Below are 22,235 nucleotides of genomic sequence, written 5' to 3'. Positions count from 1 at the left end.
GAGCTGTTAACTGATCTTAATGACTCGGTAAAGAATGCAAGGGCTTCTTATTTTGCAACCCTAGTCACAGCTAGTAGGCGTAACCCTAGGGTACTCTTTCAAACTATTCATAATATTGTTAGCTCACCTCTCCCCTCACCCCCGGTTTTTTCCAATCAGGACTGGAAAATACAATTGTGAACAAAGTCTCTGATGTGAGGGCCAGTATCACCACCTCAACCTCCCCCACCCCCCTTCCCACCTGGTCTCTTTTAGCAACTTCACCTGTGTCACCCTGCAAAACCTCACCAAGTTAGTCAGCTGGATGAAATCCTCCTCCAGCCCTTCAGATCCCTTACCAACTTCCCTGCTCAAGGAAGTCTCCGGCTCTGTTGGCCCTAGCATGGTTTCCATCATCAACACCTCACTGCAGTCTGGCTGTGTTCCATCCTCCTTTAAGCAGGCTGTTGTCAAACCCCTCCTCAAAAAACCCAATCTGGATCCGTCCCTCCCCAAAAACTACAGGCCCATTTCTAAACTGCCTTTTATTTCTAAAGTGCTTGAGAAAGTTGTCACTAATCAACTGACCTCTTTCGTGACAAATAATGACATTTTGGACAAATTCCAATCTGGTTTTGGTCAGAAGCACTCTGCAGAGACAGCCCTGCTCCGAGTCTCAAACGACATCATGATGGCTTCAGATGCTGATGAATGTTCAGTCCTGGTACTATTAGACTTAAGTGCAGCCTTTGACACTGTAGACCACTGCATCATGTTGGACCCACTCAGTGATTGGGTGGGTGACTCTGGGAGTGCACTGAAATGGTTCTCATCCTATCTCTCTGAGAGAAGCTTCTCTGTGGCCGTCGGCCCTTTTACATCTGACCCTGCCCCTCTACCATGTGGCCTGCCCCAGGGTTCTGTTTTAGCCCCCATTTTATGGGCTCTGTATATGCTGCCTCTAGGCCTCCTCATCAACAGTTTTAAGGGCATCTCTTATCACTGTTATGCAGACGATATCCAGCTGTATCTGTCTTTTAAACCAGAAGAAATAGAAAAAATTAACATCCTTCATGAGTGCCTGTCTGCCATTAAAAACTGGATGGCAAATAACTTTCTACAACTAAATGCAGACAAGATGAACATTCGCTCCAGCCTAAGAAACCTCGGTGTCATTTTTGATCAGACCATGCTCCTGGACAGTCATGTAAAATCCCTCACCCGCACCTGCTTTTTCCACCTCAGAAACACTGCCAAACTCAGATCCATTGTCTCCCACTCAGAACTGGAATTGGCTGTTCATGCTTTTATTTCATCCCGACTGGACTATTGTAACTCGCTTTTCACCTGCCTCAATAAATCATCTCTGGACCGTCTACAACTGAACTGATACAGAACGCTGCTGCCAGGCTGTTAACCCGCTCACGTAAATCCTGTCACATCACTCCCATCCTGTTCTCACTGCACTGGCTCCCTGTGGCCTTCAGGTTTCATTTCAAGGTTCTGGTGACCACTTTTAGGGCCTTGCATGGGGAAGCTCCCTCGTACATTGTCACTGAGGTCCTCCGACCAGGGGCTCCTGGTCGTACCCCAGACCAGGCTCAAAACAAAAGGTGACCGCGCTTTTAAAACGTAGCTCCAAAGCTTTGGAACGCTCTCCCCCTGGACCTAAGAGCCTCTGCCTCTGTGGATATTTTTAAGAGACAGCTAAAGACCTTTCTGTTCCGGCAAGCCTTCGGATAACCGGTTATTATTGTTTATGTTCCCTGTGTCTTTTATCATGTGTGTTTCTTGTTCATCGTTGCTTCTTATGCTTTTTACCTCACTGTTTCATTGTAACTTCGACTCTGTTTCTCTGTAAAGCACTTTGTGACCTCGTGCTGTGAAAAGTGATATAGAAATAAAGAATTACTTACTTAGACACACACACACACACTGTACTTATTACTTATTCATACCTGGTGCAGTTCAGAAGGAAGTATACAACTAAATCTCTCTCTCTCTCTAGTGTACAGAGTGATCAAGAATCAGCCTCCACCCAGTCTCTGTCTATTGAGTTGGACCACAACCCGTTTAAATGCCCGGCACTGGACTGTACCAAGTCCTTCAGGAAGTGGAGCCTGCTGCACTCACACATCAATTACTACCACTTTGACCGGCGACCCGAGGAGCCGGGTGGCGAGCAGGAGACACCGTGGTAGGTTCGGTTGACAGTTCAATCCCACAGCAGAAGGTCAAACTCCCCTCCACATGTTGGCCGGTTGCCGGTTCAATTCCCACAGAACAGGAGGCACAGGATGTCACTGGTTCAATTGTCTTGCACTAGAGGAAACCAAATGCTTCCTACTGTGATTGGTTGTTGTAGGAGGAAGCGGTCATCTTCCGAGGGGCGGGACTTTCTGTCAGAGAGGAGGAAGGAGAACCAGAACAGCAACACCTATCACCGTGACAACAGAGAGCACAGCGTCATGGGAACAGGTCGGAAGGCTGCATCTCACACACACACACACACACTCTGTTTGACTTTGGCTCCTTAATATGCCAGACCTCAGGGATCATAGAAAGAAGATAAAGAAATGATTTGTACAGGTGAGATATAAATCACAAAAGGCTTATAAAATGTATGTCCGTTGCATGTACAAGTAACCTACCGGACATCATCAGTGATGTCACAATGCCTCAGTGTGTCTGTGTGCCCCCCCTTATGACATCACTGATGACATCATCAGTGGGGGGGGGGTGCGCCCCATTATGACATCACTGATGACGTCATCTAGGGCTGGGCGATATGACCCAAATCTCATATCCCGATATAGGTAATTTCATATCCCGATACCGATATATATCACGATATATCATATTTTCTGTAAATTCAATTTATAGTTTATATAAAATAACCACACGGCCATTTATTTATGTAGCAGTTAAACCAGTTAAAATGTTGTCAAACCTCACAAAGGATACATGCATTCAGAATACAGATAAGCATGGCTATTCTTTACAACACAAATAATAATAATTAGTTGCGGGGCAGTAGAATGAAACACAAACTGAACCACACCACCAGTTCGATTTTCAAAGATTACATTAGAGCAAAATGGGTAAAATAAAAGTTATTTAGCCTATTCACCTTATGTTCAGACCTTACAGTGGACCAAATTCTTCCGGGTCCTTTTAACACTTCCAGCGGTCACGGCGCAAAATAAGAGTTGTTTTTGGAGCGGACAGTGAAGGGGTAAAATAAATTACGTAGCCTACTACTTTGAGCCGGTACACAGCAAGCAAGCGAGTATCCACTGTTAGCCAGGTCAGATAACGTTATCGTCGACAATGACGAGCACTTTCTTGTAAAACATACCTGGACTCCAACAAAGAAAGCTTCAGATAGTTTTCTCTCCTCAGAGGCAGCGCGAGCCACTAAGGTCAATAAAGACCCGCAGACGTTAACGTAATTCCCTGGAATGCGAGACTTAACGAGCCAGTTACATGGCGTTGCATTCTTAGACATTGCCGTTTGCTTTTATTTGGTATGTTACATACAATTGGCTAAATTATTAGTTTATTCAGAGTTAGATGATATTGGAGCAGCGCAGCCATTTTTTATTTTATTTTATTATTATTTTAGCTGGAAGTTTTGATACGGCCACACAACCAGGTCAAATGGGCGTGGCTACATAAGGTGAATAGTTAGTCCAGTTCTCAGTTCGTTTATAAAGGAACAAAAATGCTCCATTTCGGGATTTCCATGTTACCAGTTCAGTTCACTCAACAAAAGTACTCCACTCCGGGATTTCACGGTTATCCAACCAACACAACTCACCCAGGGAAAGCTAAAGCTAACGATAGACGTTTTGTTGTCGGCCCTCAAGGGATTTTCTTGGGATGATGAGGATGGAAGGAGATGTTTTGCCAGGTTTAACGTCAGGAGGACACACTCATATATGGATCAAACGCGCACTTAACACAGCGCAAATGCCTGGGTAGACTAGGCGGACGGAGTGGAGGTAACATCTCCCTGCTCTTTAGCCTACTCACCCACTTATAAAGGGACGCAATGGGGCTTGTTGACACAGAGTCTGGTGCGTGTGTGGACTGTGGACGTGAGTAAAAAAGAAAACCGAATGAAGCAAGCACAGCGTCATCCAAATGACGGAAAATATTGCCGTGAGTGTGATTTGCAACACGATATAAATGATAGAGCATCATATGAGACGAAATACATTTTCTATCGTCCAGACGAAATATATCGTCATATCGCCCAGCCCTAATGTCATCAGTCTTATGACATCACTGATGACATCGTCATCGATGTCACAATACCTCCTTATGTGTGTGTGTGTGCCCCCTTATGACATCACTGATGACATCATCAGTGGCACAAAAATTGAAACAGAGAGAACAAACATTGCCCAGATTGCCGCTTTTATAGATTTTTATTGATTTAAATGTTTTTATAGACAGTTTACATTCTAAAATACATTTTCAAAATAATAAAAACACTACTCTTATCTATTTCACAGTAATGTTAGCTAGATTTAGAGTTGATTGTAAAAAAAAAAAGCAAACATATTTAAAGAGAGACGGCTTTCTCACCGAGTGCATGCAACTCAAGGTGCATAGCCCTAACCCAGGGGTGTCCAAACTTTTTTGAATAGGGGCCAGATTAGATCATGTGAAAATAACAGGCGGCCAAGCTGCTCAAATCCTCAATTTTCTATATTATTACTGCACATGGCTACTTTTTATCAATTAATACAAGCAGTCAGATCAATATCAAGTCCCTTTTTGACTTAGAAAGTGCTTTAAAATCTGAATGTCGACAGAAATGTAAACATAAACGATTCAACGATTCATCTGTCTTCGATTCAATTCACACGTCTGCATCGCGATGCAGCAATTAAACGATTAATTTTGACACCCCTACTGCGTGGAGGGCCATATATAGTATATTTTGAGATATACAAGCCGACGGCCGGTTAAAATCAGTCCGCAGGCCGCATTTGGCCCCCGGGCCGGACTTTGGACATGCCTGCCCTAACTCTACTATAGAACCCATTCTCATGCAGATATCTTAAGGTGAGAGGTCAAGGGGCCCCTTTGAAAATGTCCTTGCCAGTTTTTCCCTGGCCAAAATTTCGCCTATCTTTGTAGCAGGGATTCCGTTAGCCGGCAATTGCCAGCTTTTAGCCGGTATTTGTTGCCGTGGGCCGGCAAATTAAAAGGTAACCGGCTCAAGTGACCGGTTGAAAATATGCCAGATAAATAAATTCCTTTTATAAAATAGCCTAATATTGTGTGACCTATAGCCTAAGTGATGTTGCCAATAAGCTACGACTTAAATAAAGACTTACATAATATTTCTTCCGACCCCGCTGTTATGTTGAGTGTTTGGTGTTTGGAGAAGACGCTTTCTTTACTGTAGTGCGCCGCTCAAAAGCTGCACACGCAGCATCAGTCCTGCCGGCCAGCGCTGGACCCGCTGTGACTTGATGCAGGAGGAAACCCAAATGTCAAAACACACATTACATACATCCCTTGCTAGGCCAGTCCATTTTATAATCTAGATCATGCAACGACAAGTAGGCCTACTTCAGCCGAGGCCAGCAAGACGGCAGGAAAGCGTCAAGCACCTACTATTCTTCCATCTTCCTCAAGAAGAAACAGAAGCGTGCCTGCCGCCGTCAAAAGTGAAAGAGACCCGACGTAGGCTGTCAATTTAGCGGAGGTAAAAACCTTTTTACCTATACGTGAGGCGAATAATCAATCAATCAATGGCTCGCGCTTGTTGCCCGACGCTCGAATGATGAGATCAGTGGCGTGCCGTCCATTAGGCGAACTAGGCAAATGCTAAGGGCGCTTGAGCCGTTAGGGGCGCCAGAGAGGGTAAAAAAAAAAAAAAAATGTTTTTTTTTTTTTTTTTTTTTTTTTTTACAAATACTTTTTCATGATAATAGGCCTACTATTATTTTGCAATAGTAGACAAAAAATAAGCACAACAAGGTCTTAAGTCTTTAAATAATAGTGAAATAATTTTTCAAATTCTGGCTTTCTGGCTGCCTGCATGGGCTGCAGCCAGGCCCGTAGCTACCATTGAGGACACCGAGGTCATGGCCTCAGTATCCCCCCCCCCCAAAAAAAAAGGAAAAATAGCCCCGGCCCCCAGATCAATTCATCTGTCATTGATGTTTTAATGTGACAGTTTTGATCAGAAATGCAACAGTTTGCTTCCTCTCTGTGTGCTATAGAAGGAAGAAAGATAACTCACAACATTCAGATTTTGCATTGGGGCTAGTTTGGGGCTAGACTTTGGGGACAGTTCTATTGAAGTGAATGGGTAAGTAACTACCCTGTAAGTGATGTTTGTGTAGATGGGCCATTCTATTTAATTGAGCAGTATTCTGCCATGTGACCTGTATGCAGAATATAAATTATATTATATGGGGAGACATTTATTTTTTGTATCATTTTAAAGCAACAGCACAGTTAAAGAGGATATTAATCTAACATGATGTCTGTAGTTCTTTATAGATCTAGCCTCTTAATTTTGCTCTCAAAGTGCACCCCCTGCGCGGCCGCGCCCCCTTCTACCTGCTCGGAGCTTTTTCCCAGAGTGGGGGAAGGGCGATTCTGAGCCTGCACTGCAGGCAGCAGTTTTAGCAGTGACATGACGTCAGTTTGTGTAGTTTTAGCAGTGACATGACGTCAGTTTGTGTAGTTTTAGCAGTGACATGACGTCAGTTTGTGTAGTTTTAGCAGTGACATGACGTCAGTTTGTGTAGTTTTAGCAGTGACATGACGTCAGTTTGTGTAGTTTTAGCAGTGACATGACGTCAGTTTGTGTAGTTTTAGCAGTGACATGACATCCGTTTGTGTGACTGTTTAAGTATTTGTGGTGGAATTAGCTGCGATATAATTTTTATTATATTTTCTTTGGGGGGGGGGGGCACCAGCAAAAATCTTGCCTAGGGCACCAGCTTGGTCAGGCACGCCACTGGATGAGATGAATCAAAATGCTTATTGCTTACCACAAATAAAGCCACATGGGAGCCGAGAGTGACTGCAGGAGAGCTGACGCAGTTGCCAGGTGTGGAGTGGGAGAGATTAAGGTGCGTAGCCTATTGCTGGAGATTCAAGTTGTGCGCTGTCTGCACTGACACTGTCGCACTTATTACTTTTAGCTACGTTGTTTTTTCATCAAGGCAATGTCCAGCAGATATGGGTACATGAGTGACTGCAAATGCAGATAGATAGGCTACAGTAGGAGCGTGCTGCATGTTGTCTGTTTCAATAACGAAAGCGTCCTTACTGAGAACGACGTGCCTGTTGAATGCCGACCAATTAAATATTCTTGCTGCAAAATCGGCCTCTTAATGACAACACTGGAATAAACATGATCGACTATAGAAGCTAAAAAAATAGACTATAGAGAAATAAATGGATTCAAAACATTTATTTAGGAAAACTTTTTTTAATAGTGGCCGGCAAATATTCGATATGGCCGGAATTCTGGAAGGTTACCAGCTGCATTGGCCATCTGGAAAAATGCCTAGCAGAATCCCTGCTTTGTAGTGTTATTTAGCCCCTTCCCAACAAGCTAGGATGACATGGTAAAAAATACAAACATTTTAATGAAATCCATGGTGGGCCAAAACAAACAGTGTGGGCCAAACGTGGCCCATGGGCCCCACATTGGTCAGTCATGATGTAGAGCAGGGATACTCAACTTGCTTTGCCTGGGGGCCACTTTCGTGAAATGATAGAAGGCCAGGGGCCAGTTAATAAACAAACAATATACATTTTTCTGTAGCGGATTGTAAGTTTTTGGGGTGTCAGCCGGAGTTTAGTCTGACAATGTTGTGCACACCGGATAGTTAGTTAAGTTAGTTAGGTTAAGTACATACATAAGTGCCTGGGTAGCAAGCAGAGTTCCCTCCCCCTGCTTTTCCAGGCCAGCACCCAACTCTCTCCTCCACTCGTGTTTTTCACCTCACACTTAGGGTTGGGGCGATGGACGTCCATGGTCGATGTCGGGCACAGCCGATGGTCTCAGCTCCCACCATCGTAACATCATGATGTCTAGTATAAGAGCCGTGTACGGTAGGGTTGGACGATGTCTACCAACTTGAATCATTACGATGCCATCGTCGATTTTTACCCTAGACATCGTAATGATTCAAGTTGTGTGTGTGCGTGTGCGTGTGCGTGTGTGTGTGTGTGTGTGTGCGTGTGTGTGTGTGTGTGGGGGCGGGGGGGTCGTTATGCCATTTTTGTATTATTTTTTTAATAGCAGCTGGTAGGCTGTAGCAGTATTATACAGAGCTGCCAAGTCTCACTCATTGAGAGTGAGAGTCACGCAATTTAACCTCTTCACGCCACACTTGCTATTTCACACGCTCATAAATGTTTTTCTCTCTCACTTCTATTATAATATTCCCATAACTTGCGGCTTGCCATAGTTCGAGTCTGTCACAGGGTGAGCCCGCCCTATTCTGCCTCTGATTGGCTGACCCAGATATTCTTACCCTAGCTTTAACCAATCATCAGTCCCCCTGCCTAAATCTAACCAACCCAACGAAAGGCAACCACGAGTACCAACCAATTAGAGGCAGAGTAGGGCGGATCATGGCGCCACTATCCCAGGAAGAACACAAGTTGAAAAGTTTGAAAAGATTTTTCTGTCAGCTGAAATGCCGTGATGCTCTTTCAACTGAAACGGCAGGTCAAACGGTAGGTAACCACCTCATTTTGATCATACAAAATACATTATTTTTATAGAATAAAATGCGTTATAGCCAGTCCAGGCAGGAGTAACGTTACACAGGCTGCTGTGTAAACCAAAATCTGCTCTCCACTCAAAATAATTGGGTGGAGAGGAGCTGCCTGAATAATGACAGAATAAGACTGAGTAATGACATCCGACAGTCTAATCCTAATGTAGACTTGGACTCTGTGTATTCTATTCTTTCTAACAATTGATCATATTTCTTGCATGTTCACTATTCAGAGTAGAGACAGAGACAGAGAGAGAGAGAGAGCACGAGGAGGCCGACAGGGAGAGCAGCTGGCATCGGGGTGCAGACTGAATAATTACATCACAACAGTAATCCTAATGTTAATTTAAATTGAGATATCCCTCTAAAGCTAGCCCCCCCCCCCCACAAAATCACGTCCCTTCCAATCTCACTCCTAACTTTGGCTGAAACTTAGCAGCCCTGATTATGTCACCCTTGTATCAGCTGTTATAGCAGTATTATATAAGGTTTCCATTGTACATGCATTTCATCCATCAAAGTCCCAGTAAAATAAAAAAATCCTACCTCAATATTTACATTCATCACCATGTAAACAAAAACCATGTGCTTTTAGATAGCACGCATCAGACTCCGTGTTGCCAGATTGTCTCAATTTTTCCATTTTTGAGCAGTCTTTGTGCTGGAACCATCGCTGTATCTGGCAACCCGACCCAAACGGAGAAATAGCCCAACTTTATCCATTTAATTTGCCATTTCAGTCTTGGTAGTTCAAGGTTCAGCAAAGCAACGGACATTTAACTTCCAGATCCATTGTTTACATCGATTGGTGTGCGTGCCACTCGGATGTTTATAAGCACGGTAAGAGTTTAGACTAGCAAAACCAAGTCATGTTACCGCATGACTTGACAAAGGCCACCAGGCCGAAACGTTGTCCGTCTATTAAATCCATTGCATCGGAGCCAGAGTGTGCGGTTTCTATTCTTTTTTTTATAGATTCTTGTCCGTCACCGGCACCTCGCTGAGATTTTATGGTGTGCATTGGGGCGGCTTTAGCTCAGGAGGTAGAGCGGGTCGGCCAATGACGCAAGGGTTGGCGGTTCGATCCCCGCTCCCTCCCAGCTGCTGTCGTTGTGTCCTTGGGCAAGACACTTAACCCTCCTTGCTCCCGATGGTGTGTAGGCACCCTGCGTGGCATCCTGCCGCCATCGGTGTATGAATGGGTGAATGTAGACTATCTACTGATTGTAAAGTGCTTTGGATAAAAGCGCTATATAAATGCAGGCCATTTACCATTTACCATTTATCAATCATCCTGCTCGACTGTCTGCTGCAAGGATTACTAGCGCTTCTCCCACAAGGTAAAACGCTCTGAAGAAGGCTCTTTGCCGAAACACGTAAGCGTTTTGTTTTTGTGATGTGAGTCAATAAATCAAGTGAAATGTGAGTATTTTGTCCTCCTTGACTTTTAAAACTGAGATGTGCCCTTTCAGCTTTACCAACATATTACAGATCAGTGGTGTAGTCTACCTTTTTTCAGAGGGTATACTAACTCTGATTTTGAAATTGAAAACGATACGTATCATAGCGCATTTCCCAGTGCGCATACGCAAATCTGAGTCATTTCGCAGTGTGTATACTGCGTATACATGCGTATCACGTAGACAACACCACTGTTACAGATGATGTGTGGGTGTCTGTCTCATACACTTATGACACCCCTGATATGTTTCAGCATGGGGGTTTCAGCTGTGTGTATATGCGATGAACTCCACCGAAAATGGCTCAACTGTTTTGCGTTATCAATCGGTTTTGGCAATCGTAACATACATAAACATAAGCGTTGTGCGTTCTTGGCTGTGGCGATGCTGTACTGTATAGTGGCTTGAAGAATATCAAACAGTAGTGCACAGCCTGTTGAACAGATGTAGCCTATACTCACATTTTGAAAGAAGGATCAGCTCAGCAGCGTTTGCGGCTAAACTCTTCCAGGCTTATAAACGTGTGACAAAAAGCTCCTCATATGGTATGATGATATATGATGGTTGATTTTCATCCAACTGCTCTCGTCCGACGTGCGGATATTATTAATTGCCACATTAATTGCTAACAACAACACCGCAGTCAGCGTTGATCTGCCCCGGATGGGGTTACAGTGCCCATCTTCCCCCTCTGTGAAACCTTCTTCAGAGAAACCACAGAAGGGGGAAGATACGCACTGTAACCCCATCCGGGGCAGATCAACGCTGACTGCTGTGTTGTTGTTAGCTTAGCTTCTAGCTATTAGCTAAATAATTATATTTACAACCATAATGACAGAAAAAGTGTCATTTAGAGAGCGCGTGCACTCCCGTCCATCATGCCCCACGCTGGCCGCAGGCTCTCGTTATAGCCTGTTTGAGGAGACTACTCGGAGCTCAAAATCTTCCGTGGGCATCCGAATGAAGCCAAACTATTTCGGTGAGTAAAACATATTTTAACCTGGAAATGAGGACCGTGGTGTAAAAAAACGAAATTCTCCTTTAACGCTCGTTAAGGATCTCCATGCGTTTCCTGCGGATGTACAGAGAAAATAAAAAGTAACCGTCTTCGAAGCCGCCCTCGCCTGTTCACTTCCTGTACAGAATGATGCGTTTTGAATCATTCTGGACACGGAAGTGCTGGAATAAACTGCGGAGCTCTCTGTGCAGGAAAATATGAAGACAAGGTAAAGGCTGTCCATCTGCATCATTACTGACATTGTAATGATAGAAAGCGGGTTGAAAATGGGTAAAACCTCCCCCAGACTTCCACAGAGAGGATATTAATGTATGGTGCGATCCCTGTCGCTCATATCAGCTAGATCAGTTTTTAGCACGTGCGGAGCACGCTGGTCTAGAGACTATTCATTCAGTGTCAGTCAGTCATATGGAACGGAAAGGACGCTTTCCACTTTCTGGGACGCTGGATGACTTTTCACTCTCGTTTCCCGAAGGGGTGGTGTGTTTCAATACACCTGACCACGCCCGCTTGGGACGGTGCCTTCATTTCGATGAACACACACACACACACACACACCTCCACACTGACTCACACACACACCTCCTCCTCCCAATGCAAATACCCTCGGCCCGTTTTACAAACTCGCTATTTCGTTATTATTTTGCTTCGGCCCGTGCTAAAACCGTAAGTGGTGAACTACATTTTACAGAACAGTTTACAGACATGAACTCTGTGTCAGTGTCTCCTCGCGTTATGTCCCCTCGCGTTACAGCCAATGTTTTTATCACGTCAATTTGGTTGTCGCTGCAATCCCTTTGAAGTCTTTTCTGCGCGCCCGCGAGAGGGAGGGATTGAGAGAGAAAGAGATCACATCACACATCAATTAATTTGGTTGTCACTAAAGATGATTAATTCAGTGTCAGTCATATGGAACGGAAAGGACGCTTTCCACTTTCGTGGACGCACTGTATTCACTTCCCAGTCAGCAGCGCCTAGGCGTGCCTCCATCTCATCCCCTCCTCTCGCCCCTGTGCCAAATGCACACAGACGCAGCTATAGGCAACCTGCCTGTCACCAAGGATTCTCTACTTACTTCTGAACCGATTTCTGTCATTAAAAATTCTCTGGAATCTCTGTCATCTGCTCGCTAATTATGTGTGTCAATTAGGTTCTTCTCACCATTCAATCTAAGAGTACAACTTGAAGTGTGAATGTTGCATTTTGGCACAATTGCATCATCGCGTCCGACACCTGACATCACCGACATGTTCTTTGAGCCTATTGGATATTTCTTTGTTCTTTTTATTAGATTGACATTATCATGCAGTTTGGAGGATAAAGCAGCATCTCCCTACAAGCAGTGGCGTTGTTAGGCCTGGCCTTTCAGGGCTACAGCCCAGGATTTTTTATGAAAAGCCCCGGATCTCAAATATGACTTATTTTTCTTCTTTTTATTTTTTTGACAGAAATGATAATAGCTGGCCTCCCCCTATTCATCTCTCATTCATGCTATAAAGCCCTAAAAAATTATAATAATGGAATTGGTGATCAGAAATTTAGAAAATACGGTTAGGTCTAGAGGAAGGAACACATACACACACACACAGTATTAGAGGCTACTTGAATATTGGCGGGATGTATCCTTTATCTCACCCTCTTGTATCTTTGCTTTCGTCATGACACTATACAAGAAGGAACACAAATTAATTACATGGAATAATAACAATTGCCACGATTTCACGTCACTCCATCCGTGGCTGTACCCCATCTAGCCACAACCCAGGGATACCTGCCCCCGCCGTTGCCACACGCAGCACGTGGTCCAGGGCCGAATTTGCCCTTGTTACACTTCAGATCTACTTTTACATTTTTCAACAGCACAAGATCTACCTGTCCAGCCACCCCACCCGGCTGTAACTGTAAACCTGATATTTAGACTTTGTACACACAATAATAATAATAAATCATAAAGTTGTATTCCATTCGATGATAAGCAATAATCAATGTATAATGACAAATATTTGTTAATAAATTGTCTGTTTGCACTAAACATAATGCACGGACTGACTGGTTAAATGCGAGACACTGACGCCACAGAATTAACACTCATTATCCACAAATTATTTCGGGGTCTAGCGGTAAGCACCCTGAGATCAACCAATAGAGAGCTCACTGAGCTAAATTGTCACTGAAAAAGTCCTGGGAATGTCCTGTAAGATCTCTTGGAAACAGTGGGAACCCTGTGTGCAGTGCTACTTCACTCATTCAAGTCTGTGTGTTTCTGGTTGCAGCATCGCCTTGACAAAGCAGAACTTCACACTCAAGTACGACACCAACGTTCCTCGACAAGTGGTGAGGATCTCTGCAGATATTAGTCTGAAGGTTCTCTAGACCAGTGTTTCCCAACCAGGGGTACGTGTACCCCTAGGGGTACTTTAGCAGCTTGCAGGGGGTACTTGGAAAGATTGGGGATTACAATTTATTTCCAAAATGATCAAAAACAATATTCCAAGTAATTTCATAGGCCCGTCTTGGTAAAACTGATTATTCTTCCCCAATTGAAATGGGAAGAATTGTATTAAATGGGAGTCATTCAAATGATTTCCATTCAATCAATCAGATTTGTTAGAGATGCCTACTAAAAGTTTAATATTAGATTAATAGAACAAATTTAGGAGAATCATCGACATGCATGAGTGAGGTGGTACTACTGGCATGGGAAAACAGCTCAAGGGGTACATAAGAGAAAAAAGGTTGGGAACCACTGCTCTAGACTAACCATGAAATATGTCACTTAATGTTTGTCTCTCTGTTTTCTCAAGGGTCTTGCTGGAAGCAGGTAAACAATCTAATTAGTATCGCCCGTCTTCAAGATATTTTGGTAACAAACACTTTCTATGAAGGTCATGTCTACAATGCATTATGAGCACATTCATAACATTAAATGAATGTATAAGGGTTTATACAACTTTATAAATGTTTCTAATCATCCATGGAAACTTATAACAAGGGTTATAAAGTAATTAATTGGTGGACATAATGTATTATAAGTTGAGCATTCATAATTCTTTATACCTCCATGCCAAAGTGACAACAAATACTCTCTTTTGTTTTACACTTTACTTGCAGTCTGCAAATACTGCTCATATGTCCTCATAAGTGCATTATAGTATCATACAATTGCTAATAACCTTATAGTGCTGTCACTTTGCTTAAAGACCCTCTAAAGTCATGTTTCAAGATGTATATAAAATACTCTACTTTGAATAATAATTTGTGTCTGTCCGTCCCACAAAAAAAGGTTATATTATCTTGTCAAATCCGTAAGATGACTTTCCCTCCTTCTGCCTCATTTAAAAATCCAAAGCAACCAATCAGGGTTAGGCCTATCTAGAACCTAACTAGCCAATCACAGCATACAACACGGGCTTTCAACACATTCTCACTCCCGACAAAATGACGACAAGGGTTCCTGACCCATCTGCAGTGAGAATGTGTTGGGGCTTTAACTGCTGAATACTGGACAGGGATTGGCTCCAGTATCCGTGATGTCACGATCAGCTGTGTAGTGGTAAATACAGAGGTGGGTAAACTATCCAAGGTGAGTAGTTTACCCACATTGTTTCTCCTCATTGATTGATACAGTTGATCTGAAAATAGGTGAGTAAACGATCTGCCTCATTTCAAAGAGGTGGGTAAACTGTGTTTACTTGTGTTTACCCTCCACTACACCCCTGTGTGTTTACCCTCCACTACGCCCCTGTGTGTTTACCCTCCACTACGCCCCTGTGTGTTTACCCTCCACTACGCCCCTATGTGTTTACCCTCCACTACGCCCCTGTGTGTTTACCCTCCACTACGCCCCTGTGTGTTTACCCTCCACTACGCCCCTGTGTGTTTACCCTCCACTACGCCCCTGTGTGTTTACCCTCCACTACGCCCCTGTGTGTTTACCCTCCACTACGCCCCTGTGTGTTTACCCTCCACTACGCCCCTGTGTGTTTACCCTCCACTACGCCCCTGTGTGTTTACCCTCCACTACGCCCCTGTGTGTTTACCCTCCACTACGCCCCTGTGTGTTTACCCTCCACTACGCCCCTGTGTGTTTACCCTCCACTACGCCCCTGTGTGTTTACCCTCCACTACGCCCCTGTGTGTTTACCCTCCACTACGCCCCTGTGTATTTACCCTCCACTACGCCCCTGTGTGTTTACCCTCCACTATGCCCCTGTGTGTTTACCCTCCACTACGCCCCTGTGTGTTTACCCTCCACTACGCCCCTGTGTGTTTACCCTCCACTACGCCCCTGTGTGTTTACCCTCCACTACGCCCCTGTGTGTTTACCCTCCACTACGCCCCTGTGTGTTTACCCTCCACTACGCCCCTGTGTGTTTACCCTCCACTACGCCCCTGTGTGTTTACCCTCCACTACGCCCCTGTGTGTTTACCCTCCACTACGCCCCTGTGTGTTTACCCTCCACTACGCCCCTGTGTGTTTACCCTCCACTACGCCCCTGTGTGTTTACCCTCCACTACGCCCCTGTGTGTTTACCCTCCACTACGCCCCTGTGTGTTTACCCTCCACTACGCCCCTGTGTGTTTACCCTCCACTACACCCCTGGTCACCAATTCATGCTCGTTGTAAACAACCTTTTCAGTGAGCTCAGAGAAACACTTTCAGCAGACGATTGTGGAAACAGTCTTCTACTGTCCAACTCTGCACAGACATCATTCAGCACAGTGAAGCTCACACATCCAACTGAAGGAACAAGAAGAAAAACATGTTTTTGACTTTAGGGGGTCTTTAAAGCTCACAAAGCTATAGCGTGTTATTGCTATTTATTATAACTAGAAGTATCGCACGCTCACACTTCCTCCATGTCTTTTACAGTGCCATCGTCTCAGCTACCCTGAAGTGTCTTATGAAATTCTACAACATCACAGACAGTGTAAGGACTTCTTTTCTTTTCTATTTGTGTTTCATAAAAAGACTGCATTTCAGCAGGCCCAAGCCCTGTTGCTTCCTGCCTCAAAGAGGAAAGCTGCTAAATGAGACGACACTGTTGAGTCGACGGGGATATTATACGTCAATAACGTCATCACTTCAAAGGACGAACACGGAAATTCTCTTTCCCTCACCTGGTTCAGCCCGGGGTAATCAGTGCACAGCAGCGCACACATCAACAACAGTCCAGGTTGAGTGGTGACGTGACGTGGAAGCCTATGCGACACTGTGTGTAGTTCTGGATTAGCTTAGCATGAGCTTTTTACCTCTAGGGCTCGCATTTACGCTTCAAAACTCATGAAAGTGGTCCTCATGTGTGAAGATTATCCCGCTGAACACTGGTTCGCATTTGAATAAGCGTGCGTTGTCCACAGACCTTATTTGAAGCATCGCGCCAAAAACCCATTCAAAAATCCCATAGGCAGAAACAGTGAAGAACCCGGAAGTCCGGGACTTCCACATTCCGACTACAAAACTACGTCATCCCTGCAGTACTCTATAGGGCTTGGAAGGTTGTGGAGAGTCGGGGTTCAAGGGGTGTGGTGAGGGAAAGGGGAGGGGCTAGGGAAAAGGGGTCATAGCTAGGGATAGGATGGTCGTAGAGGGTCGGGGTTTGAGGGGTGGCTAGAGAGAGTGGCTAGGGGTGTGTGGGAGGGGGTGTGGGGGTCAAGGAATGGGGGTGGGGTTCCCAAACTGTGGTCGCTCCGCCTGATGGTCCGCCAGATAATTACTTTTTCGGAAATATCGCGATATTTGGGAAATATTACAATTTTGATAATTTACTTTCAGAGGTTGCAGCAGGCTCAGTTTTAAAGCCAGAATGAAGTTTCTGGTATATGAAACTAGGACACAAGGAATTGATTTGTACCATGTTATGCTAGTTTGTCAGGAAGGTAGCTACTGTAAATAAATAACACTCCAAAGTTAGACAACATTTTGGCAAGGGAAAAAACATTTTCATTGACATTCACACACATGAATCACGTGCACACACATGAATCACATGCACACACATGAATCACGTGCACACACATGAATCACGTGCACACACATGAATCACGTGCACACACATGAATCACGTGCACACACATGAATCACGTGCACACACATGAATCACATGCACACACATGAATCACGTGCACACACATGAATCACGTGCACACAAATGAATCACGTGCACACACATGAATCACATGCACACACATGAATCACGTGCACACACATGAATCACGTGCACACACATAGCAAGTACACGCCTGTGGCCAGTGGCCAGTGAACACATCGTTTATCAAGTGCGCACCGAAGACAACTTCACACGTTTGTAGAAATAATGGATTGCCTTCACATCAAATAAACGGTCATGGCTTTAGATCTTGATAGGCTCCATGTGGAGAAAGATCTCACCATCATATTTCCCTCTCTTTCACGTTCAGGCTGACATGCGGCGCTTTCAGTGTTCCAAATACTTGCAATGTTTTTATCAGTGCGTCATGCTCATGGTCGAAAAAATAATACAGCATCATCATGTCTCTCAGCCACAGCTGCAGAGTGCACAGACAACAACTAAAGCTGAGACATGGTCGAGCGAGGCAGCGTGAGGCAGATTTTGTGCGCGCTCCACGCTGCCTCTGAGGCATACAGTGATGGTCAGAGCTGCAGCCAAGTAGGGTATAGTCCATAATCCTCATGTTACTGTGATGAGTGAGAAACTGCTCTGAACTTCACTCTGAAACGACCGTATATCAGCACATGAATATAATGTGAGCTCATCCCGAGAGCGCGCGCTGTGAATGTGCGCTGCTGCTGCTGTGCTGGTTGCCTCGGAAGCAGGAGAGGGATGGAGGAGATAGAGAGAGGGAGGGTGTGTGTTTGTGTGTGTGTGTGTGTGTGTGTGAGAGAGAGAGACACACACACACAGAGGGAGAGAGACAGAAAGGGAGAGAGAGAGAGAGAGAGACGCCCTCCATGGTGGTGGAACAGATCTCGGAGTTGGAGTCCGTGAGTAATACAATCCATGTAGGCCAGGCGCGAGGCCCCGTGAGGCGCGAGGCCCCGTGAGGTGCGAGTGCGAGCGCGGTGCGACATTTTTTTCCTCACAGCGCGAGCAGCGCACGGCTTCTCTCCAAACATGTCCGCTTTCGAGCCACTGAGCCCTGAACACTGAGCTGTGTTTTCGCCACATTTCTTGACCCATGTGGTAGGCTATAAACTTTGATTTGCAACTGTTCGTTTTTAGTCATTTCACCAAGTAAATGTGTTGTGTTGAGAGCATTATTGAGAGAGATTAAAAGCAGCACAGAGTAGTAGGCTATCAGGGCTGAGAAGTAAAAACGGCTTTCAGTAAAAACAAGTTTGGTGAGTCCTTCATGTGCTGATGTGCGGTCGTTTGAGAGTGAAAGCGCACTCAGTACTGCACAGAGTTTCATTGCGACTTTTCACGGGCTGTTCTCACCATTGTACAATACATGCTGATCACTTTCTGAGTATAATGGCATCACCCCCAGCGCGAGGTCTGCACGGTGACTCACGGAGACTCGCGGGGCCCCACCCCCACGGAGCTTTGCTCGAGTATAAGAGCACCTTTAGAGAGTTGGGATTCGAGTGATGGGTAGAGGGAGTGGTTGGGGAGAAGTGGGTGGTTTTGGCGTAGGGGTAGGAGCATTTTCCATGTTGAAAACAATTAGTTGTGTTGCTGAGGTACTCCCAAACATTGCTTAAAGTGCCATAAGGCTACGTTCACACAGGGCACCCAAGCCTTGCCTACGCCTTGCCTTTACCCACGCTTCTAAATAGGCGTCCTTTTTAGTCAATGAGGCTGTGTACACAGGGCGCCTCAGCGTGAACCTTGCGTGTACCCACGCCTCGCCTGAGCTGCGCCAATTTTATTGTTTAGGCGTGAGTTCTATTTTCAAGCCGACTAGGCGCGTGAAGGCACACTTTTTCTGTCAAACCATGAAGGAAAAATGCGACAATATCCGTGGGAAATGGCAAAGTCAACTGAATTTCAAAATAAAATGGTGTTACTACAACAATGTTGAGCAGAGAGAGCGAGAGAGAGAGTGATTGACGGGTGGCTGCTTTCTCCCCGTCGGTAAACAAATCTTCAGGAGAGAGAATAGCGACCGAAAGAAGCAAGATGGATAATGAAAAGTTAATCCACTTAGCGTTAGTACAACAGCATCCAGTTCTCTATGACAGCAGTCACCAAAGAAGGAGACCTGGTTATACATATCCAGCATCAATAGCACATTAAATATATCCGATTTATTTTACCTACTCATGATAATTCGGGTCCACACGTGACCAAAAAAAACACTCGGGAGAGAGGAGAGGCGCTTGTAACTCGGCTCAGGTTCAGCGTGTAATAGGCGTGCAGTGTGAACGCAAAAGCGTGTGTAGGTTCACTTCACGCGCAGCTCAAGGTCTGTAGGCGTAGGCGTGGGTTGAGGCAAGGCGTAGGTGCCCTATGTGAACGTAGCGTAAGGCTGAATGGCCACAGCACTGCGCTGTGGGCTTCAAGGTATTTGTGCTTGTATGAGTCTGGACAGACATGGATGTAGACTGCTCACTTGTTGGTGGAGGCATACAACCACAATGTGGTATTTCTAGTTATGTACTATACTAAGTTTTATGTTTTAGTTTATTTACAGTTACGCTTGATAAAAAATGGACACTGATAAAAACTGTACTGCTGTGAGGGAATAGTGTCAATACGTTGACAATAATATTTTTCTCCGTCAGGATCTGCCTCGACCCATCCGAGCCAACTTCATCAACAACATCATCAACACTGGACGGACGGACAGTCACCACGCTGTCTAAGGCAGGGATGGGCAACTTTGATGATAGAGAGGGCCACACAAAAAGTCCTCGCTACCAAGGGGCCAGATTGTGACCGTGCACTTCCACCAGTAGCCTAACTGTAACACCATCACTCCCAATTATAGCTACTAATTTGATGAAAAGGACTGCTAATCAAAGTTTATTATACCAACATTTACTGTATATTTTTCATATTCAAATTGAGTAATTCTTCCATTCAGATGACACCTAAAGTATATACACCTAAAGAAAACATGTCATATTTTATGTAATACATAAAACATCAGTCAACATCACATAATGTATTTTCTTTAATCCAGTGGAAACACACAGACAGATAGCCTAATGCAGGAGTGCCCAACCTGTCGATCGCGGTCTACTGGTCGACTGCGGACTGACCCCAGGTCGATCGCGTCAAAAATCAATGATAGAAAAAAACAAAAAATTATAATCAAATAAAAAGATAATGGAAGTACATGCAGTTGTTTATTTTAATTATGGATCATAATACAATGCAATTCCAAATGCACTTTTATTTTAAAAGTAGGCACACAGTGAGAAAAAAGAAAGTGAGAAAAAATAAATCATGTATTGGGGAAAAAAAGTGATTCATCGATTTAAGATAATCGTAATCGAATTGAATCGTAGCCCTCTGAATTGTAATCGAATCGAATTCAAGATTCAAGATTTTTATTGTCACTCCATGGTACAAGTATCACGTGTGAAATTCTTGTGCTGTAGACTCCGTTTACGACATAGTACAAATATAACAATGAGTGCAAAAACAATAAGCAATAAGGCAATAAGCAATAAGCAATAAGCAACAATAAGCAATAAGGCAGTATAGTGATAAGACAGTCCGAGACAGTGGCATATTCACTGCACATAGGTGCACATGTCATGTGCATACGTGCTTAAACATTTTAAATTCGACGTATTTGACATACAGGTGCAAATAGCATGTACCTTATTAAACATACAATTAAACATTAGACATACGTAATGGTAGCAGCTGCAGTACGGTACGGTACGACTACTGTACTACACTATTTGTGTATGTTAAGGAGTCTCGTGGCCTGCGGGAAGAAACTGTTCCTCAAGCGATTTGTGCGTGCTTTTGGAACCCTGTATCTTCTCCCTGAGGGTAGCAGGGAGAACAGGCTGTTGTGGGGATGGTTTGTGTCTTTGATGATCTTCAGGGACCTCCTGAGGCACCGCTGGTTATACAGTTCATGCAGTTCTGGCAACTCACATCCTGTTACGTGCTGGGCCGCACGCCTCACCCTCCGTAGCGCCCTGCGGTCCATGGTGGTACAGTTCCCGTACCAGGTGGTGAAGCCGCCAGTCAGCAGGCTTTCAATGGTGCCTCTGTAGAAGTCCCTGAGGATTTCTTTCCTTATCCCAAATTTCTTCAGGCGCCTGAGTCCGTGTATTCGCTCTTGGGCCTTTTTGACAACAGTGGCGGTGTGACCGGCCCAGGTCAGGTCCTGGTGGATGTTGACTCCCAGGTACTTGAAGCTGTCCACCCTTTCCACCACTGATGGTGATTGGGGGGTGTGCGCCCCCCCCTCTCCTGTAGTCCACAATGATCTCCTTGGTCTTGGAGACGTTCAGAGAGAGGTGGTTGTCCTGGCACCACTGTTCTAGGGCCCTCACCTCCTCTCTGTAGGCCGTCTCGTCGTCCCCCGAGATCAGCCCCACGACTGCTGTGTCGTCTGCAAACTTCACGATGGTGTTTGAGGTTTGAGTCGCCACGCAGTCGTGGGTGTAGAGGTCGTACCAGAAGGGGCTGGAGACTCACCCCTGGGGCGCTCCTATGCTGATGGTCAGTGGGGAGGAGGTGAGGTTGCCCACTCTCACCACCTGGCGGCGGTCTGTCAGGAAATCCAGGATCCAGTCGCACATTGCCGTGTTTAGTCCCAGATCCCTGAGCTTGCGTACCAGCCTGGAGGGTACTATGGTGTTGAATGCTGAGCTGTAGTCCACGAACAGCATTCTTACATATGTGTCCTTCCCCTCCAGGTGGGACAGTGCGGTGTGGAGCACGTGTGCTACTGCGTCCGCTGTGCTCCTGTTGGGGCGGTATGCGAATTGTTGCGGGTCGTGGTCCGGGGGGAGTGTGGGGCGTATCTTTGATATGACCAGCTTTTCAAAGCACTTGCTGGCTATTGGCGTGAGGGCTATTGGGCGCCAGTCAT

At 45.1% G+C, this 22,235-nt stretch overlaps 1 pseudogene across 1 annotated transcript in view; it reads left to right on the top strand.

Annotated features, from left to right (window-relative positions):
* LOC310800919 overlaps positions 1 to 21,372 on the top strand; it is an 85,711-nt pseudogene extending 64,339 nt beyond the window's left edge. The window contains exons 15-20 of the transcript in view: positions 1,988 to 2,176; positions 2,345 to 2,457; positions 13,502 to 13,562; positions 14,033 to 14,049; positions 16,102 to 16,159; positions 19,957 to 21,372. The product of the transcript in view is annotated as an uncharacterized misc_RNA (transcript). The remainder of the gene's footprint in view (positions 1 to 1,987; positions 2,177 to 2,344; positions 2,458 to 13,501; positions 13,563 to 14,032; positions 14,050 to 16,101; positions 16,160 to 19,956) is intronic.
* Positions 21,373 to 22,235: the final 863 nt, after the last annotated feature.

Source organism: Poromitra crassiceps (genome assembly GCF_964638095.1).
Source record: "Poromitra crassiceps genome assembly, contig: HAP1_SCAFFOLD_132, whole genome shotgun sequence".
NCBI classification, from domain to species: domain Eukaryota; kingdom Metazoa; phylum Chordata; class Actinopteri; order Beryciformes; family Melamphaidae; genus Poromitra; species Poromitra crassiceps.
The sequence above is the reverse complement of the archived record's forward strand: the minus strand, read 5'-3'. Positions and strand labels throughout refer to the sequence as shown.